Source organism: Sus scrofa, chromosome 16 (assembly GCF_054392235.1).
Source record: "Sus scrofa isolate SSC_HxYL_T2T_F1_AM1 chromosome 16, Sscrofa_HxYL_maternal_Yorkshire_Landrace_v2.0, whole genome shotgun sequence".
Taxonomy (NCBI): Eukaryota; Metazoa; Chordata; class Mammalia; order Artiodactyla; family Suidae; genus Sus; species Sus scrofa.
In genome coordinates, this window is record NC_139398.1 from 39,617,315 (window position 1) to 39,627,059 (window position 9,745).

A 9,745-nucleotide genomic window follows, 5' to 3' on the forward strand; every position below is an offset into this window, starting at 1 on the left:
GGTAGGAATGTGACTTGGTACAACCACTATGGAAAACAGTATAGAGGTACCTTAGAAAACTATACATAGAACTACCATGTGACCCAGCAATCCCACACTTGGGCATATATCCAGACAAAACTTTCCTTGAAAAGGACACACACACCCGCATGTTCATTGCAGCACTATTCACAATAGGTTGATTCAAGTCATTGAAACAACCTCAATGTCCATTGACAGATGACTAGATTAAGAAGATGTGATGTATATATATATGTGTGTGTGTGTGTATGTATGTGTATATATGTATGTGTGTGTATATATATATGTATATATGCATGTGTGTATCTGTATATATATATATATATATATGTATATATAATGGAATACTGCTCAGCCCTAAAAAAGAACAAAATAATGCCATTTGCAGCAACATGGATGAACTAGAGACTCTCATACTGAGTGCAGTCAATCAGAAAGAGAAAGACAAATACCATATGATATCACATATATCTGGAACCTAATTTATGGCACAAATCAAGCTTCCCACAGAAAAGAAAATCAAGGACATGGAGAACAGTCTTGTGTTTGCCAAGGGGGAGGGGAGGGAGTGGAATATATTGGGAATTTGGGGTTAATAGATGCAAACGATTGCCTTTGGAATGGATAAGCAATGAGATCCTGCTGGATAGCACTGGCAACTATATCTAGTCACTTAAGATGGAGCATGATAATGTGAGAAAAAAGAACATGTAAATATATGTGTGAATGTGAGGAAAAAAGAATATGTAAATACATGCGTAATATATGTGTGACACCTTGCTGTACAGTAGAAAATTGACAGGATACTGTAAACCAGCTATAATGGAAAAAACAAAAATTATAAAATTTAAAAAAAGAAAGAAAATGCAAGGCTGGGCTAACTCACTATAAAAAGTAGCTGCTAGGAAAGAAAGGCGTTTTTCCTTTTTGGCTGAGCCTACAGCATGCAGAAGTTCCCAGGCCACCACGATCAAACCCATGCTACAGCATTGACTAGAGTGGCACCTGATCCTTATTTTTAATTTTTTTTGGGGGGGGGTACAGACATACTTCATTTATTGCACTTAGCAGATATTATGTAATTAACATGGAAGATTTGTGGTAATCCCGAAATACCAGATCTCTAAAATGCTGCACCACAAGGGAACTCCCAAGAAAGGCTTTTTAAGATTTTTTTTCCATTATAGTGGATTTACAGTGTTCTGTCACTTTCTACTGTACAGCAAAGTGACCCAATCATACATATACTTTTTGTCACACTGTCTGCCACCGTGTCCCATCACAAGTGACTAGATACAGTTCTCTGTGCTATACAGCAGGATCTCATTGCTTATCCACTCCAAATGCAATAGTTTATCACATCTATTACCCCAAACTCCTAGTCTATCCCACTCCCTCCAAGAAAGGCTTTTTAGAAGAAATTATTTAAGATGTTTCTCCAGAGTTTAAGGTCTGCAGGAAACCAGTCTCCAAAAGGGACAGTTGTGCCACTTCATCACTGCCCCATGACTCGGCCCATGTTTCTTCCCAACTCACCAGATTAACTGTGCTGGTCTGGGGCTCTTCCATTTACAGCCCTAAAGGAGAGGAAGCCAAGACCTCAAGACCCTTATCCTTGGTGGTGGTAAGGCTCACTCAGAGCTGACTGATCCCATTTCTGGTGCACCCCCTAACCCCATGCTTGCTACTCTCAGCTGTGAGGAAATATTCTCTGTGTTGTGGTGGGAATTTCCCTTTGAAATACAGCCTATCAAAGTTTGCTTGTGCTGTTGACTATGTTTTGATTGTTAAGAGAAAAAAAAAGAATCATACTGAGAAAAGGAGTCAAACAGCAAAGGGTGGGTAGAAGGTGCAGTGGAGGGGAAAATATGAAACCAAGGAAGGATGAGAAAAAGGGAAGAAAAAAAAATGTTCTGATGAAACTATGGCCCAAGTAGAATTCTCATGCACCTTCTGATTTTGAGTTCATGGAGACATGCTTCGAATTTGTTTTGATTGTTTCAATGACTCTAGCAGGGCTGGATTTCTCAGTACAGGAAGCCACAAGAGGTGTGGCAGGAGAGAGGAGTATTAACTGTTACCTCCTGGGACTTCAGGAGGTGAAAGCCACTTAAAAATCACTAACTTCAGTATTTTTAAAATGCTTCTACAGTCTAAAGTGACTTTATAGTTTATTACCTTGTTAATAGTGCTGTTATCAACAAGCATGCTTTCATCCCTTCAGAAATTCAATATTTTCATAAAAACCACAATGGATGAGGCTTTTAAAATATCAAACATCTGTTTCCTGTTATAATTATGTGAATAGTCTTGGAAAGAAAATATATAACAAATATAGTTTGTAACAAAGTGCTGCTATAATTTTAAAAAGCATTTCTTAACGTTTTCTTAACATTTTCATGTCATGGCACATATAGCAAATCAAAATATTTGGCACCTAGGATAAAGAGAAGAGGGCTGAGGAGAGGTTTGTAGGGCCTGGTTTTAAAAATCATTACCTTTTAGTATTATTATGATAAGTTGATTTATATGATTATTATGATTTAAAAAACAGTGTCCTATCATAAGAGACCCAGAATTGCCAAAGCAAGCCTAAAGCAGGGAGGAGCAGGAGGCGTAAATCTCCCAGACTTCCGCAGTATTACAAAGCTACAGTAATCAAAACGGTGAAGTACTGGTACAAAAACAGATGTATAGGCCAATGGAACAGAATATAGAGAACCCAGAAACAAATACAGACACCTATGGTCAATAAATCTTCAACGACAAAGGAGGTAAGACTATAAAATGGGAAAAAGACAGTATCTTCAGCAAGTAGAGCTGGGAAAACTGCACATTTGCATGTGAATCAATGAAACTAAAACACACCCTCAACACCATGCACAAAAATAAACTCAAAATGGCTTAAAAACTTAAACAGGAGTTCCCGTCGCGGCGCAGTGGTTAACGAATCCAACTAGGAACCATGAGGTTGTGGGTTCGATCCCTGCCCTTGCTCAGTGGGTTAACGATCCGGCATTGCCGTGAGCTGTGGTGTAGGTCGCAGACGCGGCTCGGATACTGTGTGGCTGTGGCTCTGGCATAGGCTGGTGGCTACAGCTCCGATTCGACCCCTAAGCCTGAGAACCTCCATATGCCGCGGGAGCAGCCCAAGAAATGGCAAAAAGACAAAAAAAAAAAAAAAAACTTAAACATAAGACAAGACACCATAGAACTCCTAGAAGAGAACATAGGCAAAACACTTCTCTGACATCATTTGCACAAATGTTCTCTTAGGTCAGTCTCCCAAGGCAATAGGAATAAAAACAAAAATAAACCAATAGGCCCTAATCAAACTTACCAGCTTTTGCAGAGCAAATGAAACCATAAAAAAACCAAAAGACAACCTACAGGCTAGCAGAAAATAGTTGCAAATGATGCAACTGACAAGGGCTTAATCTCCAAAATGTACAAACAATTCTTACAACTCAGCAGCAAATAAAACAAACCACCCAACTGAAAAATGGGCAAAAGACCCGAATAGACATTTCTCCAAAGAAGATATACAGATAGCCAACAGGCACATGAAAGAATGCTCAACCTCACTAATTACTAGAGAAATGTAAATCAGAACTACTATGAGGTACCACCTCACACCAGTCAGAATGGTTATCATTAACAAGTCTATAAATAACCAATGCCAAAGAGGGTGTGGAGAAAAGGGAGCACTCCTACACTATCATTAGGAATGAAATTGGTATAACCACTAAGGAAAACAGTATGGAGGTAGCTCATAAAAGTATATATAGAACTACCATATGATCCAGAAATCCCATCATGGGCATATATCCTGACAAAACTTTCATTCAAAAAGATTCATGCACCTCTGTGTTCATTGTAGCACTATTCACAATAGCCAAGACATGAAAACCACCTTAATATCCATCAGATGAATGGATTAAGAAGATGTGGTACATACACAAAATGGAATACTACTCAGGCTTTAAAAAAGAACAAAATAATGCCATTTGAAGCAATGTGGATACAACTAGAGATTCTCATACTAAGTGAAGTCAGAAAGAGAAAGACAAATACCATATGTCACTATATCTGGAATTTAATACATAGCACCAATGAATTTACCTGCAGAAAAGAAACAAACTCATGGACATGGAGAACAGACTTGTGGATGCTGAGGGTGAGATGGATGCAGTGGGAAGGACTGGGAGTCTGGGGTTAGTAGATACTAACTATTGCATTAGGAGTGGATAAGCAATGAGGTCCTGCCCTATAGCACAGGGAACTATATCCAATCCCTTGTGATGAAACAAGATGGAAGATCATGTGAGAAAAAGAATTTATGGGAGTTCCCATTGTGGTTCACTGGTTAACAAATCCGACTAGGAACCATGAGATTTCGGGTTTCATCCCTGGCCTTGCTCAGTGGGTTAAGGATCCGGCGTTGCCATGAGCTGTGGTATAGGTTGCAGAACGAGGCTTGGATCTGGCATTGCTGTGGCTCTGCTGTAGGCTGGTGGTTACAGCTCTGATTAGACCCCTAGCCTGGGAACCTCCACATGCCACGGGAGCTGCACTAGAAAAGGCAAAAAGACAAAAAAGAATGTATATGTATAACTGGGTCACTTTGCTGTACAGCAGAAATTTACCCAACATTATAAATCAACTATAATTAAAAAAAACTTAATATAATTCTGTACAAAACAACAACAAAAAAGCACATTTGATTGGTTGTCCCTTTGGGTAAAGTTTAAATTGGTTAATAGGTTCAGGCGAATCCATTTATTACAAAATTCTCCAGACTTTCACCTAATAGTTTTTAGAAGCCATTGATCGATACTGTGTAGATTATTAAAAATTACAAAACATTGTAATTTTTTTGGCCACACCCACAGCATGTGGAAGTTCCTAGACCAAGGACTGAGTCTGAGCCGTAGTTGTGACCTACACCACAACTATGGCAACATCTCATCCTTAAGCTGCTGGACCACAGTAGATACTCTGGTAATGTTGTAATTTTAACATCCCGCCTTTACTAGTTGGACTTATAAAAGGAACAGCCTTATCAACTGTTTACCTTGAAATTTGGCTTGAGAAGAAGTATCAGGATAAATGTTTACCAGTTTTTAATAATTATTTGGTATATTTTAAAACTTCCAATTTTGAGCAGTTCTTTTGAAACATCATTATGAATTTCCACATATTTGATGTTTGCTAAGTAGGTAGAGAGGAATCAGCAGAGGAGATTGCATTGAAAAACCATCAGAAAGGTCAGAGAAAGCTGATATACAAATTTTCAGCCAAGTGAAAATACATCAAGGAGAAAAAGTAACCCACTGGGTCAAATGCTACAAAGAGGCCAAGTAAGCTAAGAACTTGAAGTTGGTAATCATGAATTTAAAGTTAGTGAAAATGGTGGTGTGCTTTCCTTCAGGCATTTTTGGTGGGCAGGTGCAGGCGTGATTTAGACAGTGTTGTGTTTTCCACCAAGTACAAGAAGATAGTAGAGAGGCAAGGATGTTGAGGGTTTATGTGAGAGTATGGATATAATAATTAAACATGGAATTTAAGTTGGGTAAAGAGGATACGTGGGGTGGAGGCAGAAAAATGTGTAAGAATAAGGACTTAAAGACCCCTGTGGGTCAAAACCGTAGGAGTTCAGGTACTTGAGAAAATGAGCTAGAAAAGTAGGAGGAAATGGCCAGAGGGTAGGAGGTTTGAAAGGGAAGAGTGTGGAAGCATCGACATTGACAGCTCTAGAAACAGCCAAGGGCATGACTGATACACAATTATGAGAGAATAGGATGCCAAGGACAGATAAGGGTCGATTAGTTTCCTATTGCAGTTCTAGAAGTCTTAAGTCAAAATGTCAACAGGGCTGTGTTCCTCCTAGAGGTTCTAGGTGAGAACCTGTTTCTTCATTCCAGTTTCTAGAGGTCACCTACATAGCTTAGCTCATGACCACTTCCTCTGTCGTCAAGGCCAACCACAAGCATCTTCAAAGCTCTGATCCTCTGGACTTTTTCTCATAAGGACTCTCTTATAAGGATTACATTTGGCCTATCAAATTGTCCAGGCTGGTCTTTTCCTCAAGATGATTAATTGAATCTACAAAGTCCCTTTTTGCCATGCAACGTGACATATTCACAGACTCTGGGGATTAGGACATGCACATCTTTGAGTTGGTTTTTGTTTGTTTTTGCTTTTTAGGGCCACACCCCCAGCATATGGATGTTCCCAGGCTACTGGTCTAATCCAAGTTGTAGCCGTCTGCCTATACCACAGCCATGGCAATGCCAGACCCAAGCCGCTGTCTGCAATCTCCACCACAGCTCACAGGAATGCTTGCTCCTTAACCCACTGAGCGAGGCCAGGGATCAAACCTGCATACTCATGGATACTAGTTAGATATGTTTCTGCTGCGCCATGATAGAACTCTTTTCTTCCCCCATGCGCATCTTTGGAGGTCACGAGTCTGCCTACCACACAGGGTTATCACAGCTCAGACACGTTAATACAGACAAGGCTGCTACACTAGTACTATGGAGACAACTCTCTCCTTCCCTCCTCCCAAAGATGCCGTCTGGCTATACAATTCCAGATCTTCACTTTAAGACTGGATGTGACTCCTGTTGGTGATAATGTAAACTAATACAACCACTAAGAAGAATGGTATGGATGTTCCTTAAACTCAAAGTAGAGTCACCACTTGATGCAGCAACCCACACCTGAGCACATAGCTGAAGAAAACTCTACTTCAAAAAGATTATGCACCCCGATGTTCATAGCAGCACCATCTACAATTAACCAAGACCTGGAAATAAAGTAAATGGCCACTGACAGATGAATGCACACAGGACATAGTACATACATATGGAATACTACTCAGCCATGTGGAAACTAAATTATGACACAAATGAACTTATTTGCAAAACAGAAACAGACTCACAAACATAGAAAATTTATGGTTACCAGAGGAGAAAGGGGTGGAGAAGGGACATATTAGGCGTTTGGGATTAGCAAATACAAAAAATAGATAAACAACGAGGTCCTACTGTTTAGCTCAGGGAATTATATTCAATATCCTGTAATAAACCATAATGGGGAAGAATATGAAAAAGGACATACATATGTATATGTATGTAAAACTAAATTACTTGCTGTATACCAGAAACTAACACAACACTGTAAATCAAATAAATTTAAAAAATAAAAATTAAAAAAAAAACTATTGGATATAACTTGTACTGAAGAAATCAGTCCTTTTAAGAAAGTTTCTAAATGAAATGTTACTATGGTGTCCGAAATTTCATTTCCATAGTTTACATTGTAAACCACTGACATGGAAAACTTTTAGACCAGTGAATGTAACTTTTATTTCAATGGCCACACCCACTGCTTATGGAATTTCCCAGGCCAGGGATTGAACCTCAGCCTGGGGCACCTTCAGATCTTTTAACTCACTTTAAGCCACCACAGTCAGATTCTTAAACCATTGCCAACACAACAAGAAATCCAAATGCAACTTTTTTAAAAACCATTTTATTGAGGTATGACTGACACACAAACAAGCCATAAATATTCAATATAAGCAACTTCATCAGGTTGGAGAGAAGCATACAGTGGCAAAACCACAAGCTATGCAAACAAATACATCACCTCCTCAAGTTTCCTCTCACCCCCTCATATATATATATATACGTAATTTATGTATTTTTTTTTGCATGTAACACGTACACTTAAGGAAAATTTTCACTTGGCAAAATTTTAAATCTAAAAATACTACTGTTAACTACAAGCCTGAGTGAGGACTGGAAGCAGGAATGGGAGAGAAAGGAAGTGGGGGGGGGAAAACACGACAAAGGCTTCTCCCCTGGGGTCATCCTGACCTTTGCTTCAATCTAAAGCCACTCCCGCCCCACTTCCAGGACTTTCTAGTTCTTTCTCTCCCCCCCCCCCCCCCCGCCACTGCCCAGCACCTCCATTACAGCTGCAACTTTTCAAATCCCCCCCCCCCCCCCCCCCCCGAGACTCCTTAACTTCCAGTGATTCCAGCCTAGGGCTCATCAAGGCTTTATGCTGAAGAAAGCTGGGGCAGGGGAAGAGAAAGTTGTCTTTAGGAAAGACGGAGGGGGGGATCTTAATTTTGCAAGTTTTACACTCCCTGAAAGCGCCAAGTCTCCTTAGCGTCAAGGTGACACTTCCTCAGACTCCAACCAAAGAATGTTAAACTATCTGCATGTTCCTTTCCCGGCATATCCTTTTTGAGGAGGTCGGAAAATGCCCAGAATCCGGCAACAGAACATGCTCTTTGGAAGAGAATAAAGCAGACGTTGGGGAGGAAAAGCAAATATCCCAAGCCCCAGCGGAGCTAAATTTCGGACGAAAGCTTCCCCCACACACACACCCCCCGCAAAAAAAGCTGCCCCTTTCTTGAGAAGCCTCTGCACCACCCGGTCACACCTGCCCAGGCCTCTCCAAACTCCGACGCTTGCCTTGCACTAGGCGGCTTCTGGTGGCCGAAAATCTGCGGCGACTTTTCGGAAATGGGTAGCGGGGGGTCCAGCCCCCGCAGCCGGGTCCCGCGCGGCCCCAAAGGACGGGGGACCCTCTTTCTCCTCCCGGGACGCTGCTGGTGTTTCTTTGAGCCCCTGGAGGAGAAAGGTCAGCGGCTGCAGGCATCCGGGTGGGTGTGGTAGACAAAAGACGAGGGAACAGGGGTGACCGAGGGGCTGGATGAGCTGGAGGAACCAGCCGGAGGAACCAGCCGAAGGGGCCGCGCTGGGGCGCTGGTGCGCACCGGGGCTGGGGTGGCGCCTGCCAAGGCGGCCCCGCGACCAGGGCGCCCACCGCCCTGAGCGTGGCTCGGCTGCCTCCCCTTTCCAGCTGCTTTCGACTAGAGCCCTCCGCGAACCAAGGACCCTCAAAGCCGCGGCACCGGCGCGCCTTCCCCTCGCCGCACCCCAAACAAGCAGGGGAGGGTGTGGGGCGCCACCCCGTTCCTACTTACCCGCTGCCCATCCCGGCCTCCTCACTGTACTCACCGAAAACTCGTGGAGCCTGGGAAGAGACTGCACCTCATCCTCAAGAGGCCGCGGGGAGAACGAGTCACCCCAGCCACCGAGGTGCGAAGGCAAGAGGAGGCAGCGGCTCCCTCCCCGGCGGGATCTTTGGTCTGGAACCAACACCCTCACCCACCTCCAGTGCAGGGAGGGCCGCGGGAGGCACTGAGATCTCAACACTGCCCTGGATCAAGGGTTGGGCTCATAGCTCCTTCCCTAATGAAGGAATCACTACTGAGTGTGCCTGAGACCCCACACGTGGTGCCTTTTAACCCTCATTGCCAAGATATTTATTACCCGCGTGTATCAAGTGATAACACCTGCTGGGGGAGAGGGTCGTTCAATTCGATTTACTCAGAAGTCCTACAGCTAGTGCGAGGCAGTGTTGGAATTTGCAGGTCTAATTTCAAAACTTATATTTAATGCCTAATAGTCCCATTAAGATTGGATGGAACTTCTGATGGAAATGTAAACTAGTACAACCACTAAGGAGAACAACGGTATGGATGTCCCTTGAAAAACTAAAAGTGGAGTCACCATTTGATGCAGCAACCCCACACCTGGGCGCATATCTGAAGAAAACTCCGATTCGAAAAGATAATGCACCCCAGTGTTCATAGCAGCACCATCTGCAATAACCAAGACCTGGAAATAAAGTAAATGGC

The 9,745-nt window shown here is 42.5% G+C and overlaps 1 pseudogene across 1 annotated transcript in view; it reads right to left on the reverse strand.

Moving 5' to 3' along the window:
• Positions 1-9,343, reverse strand: part of LOC110257241 (uncharacterized) — a 128,028-nt pseudogene extending 118,685 nt beyond the window's left edge. Inside the window, exons 1-2 of the transcript XR_002339601.2 lie at positions 9,063-9,343; positions 8,240-8,669 (exon numbers count right to left, since the gene is read on the reverse strand). The product of XR_002339601.2 is annotated as an uncharacterized LOC110257241, transcript variant X2 (transcript). Of the gene's footprint in view, positions 8,670-9,062 lie in introns of the transcript that reaches the window.
• Positions 9,344-9,745: the final 402 nt, after the last annotated feature.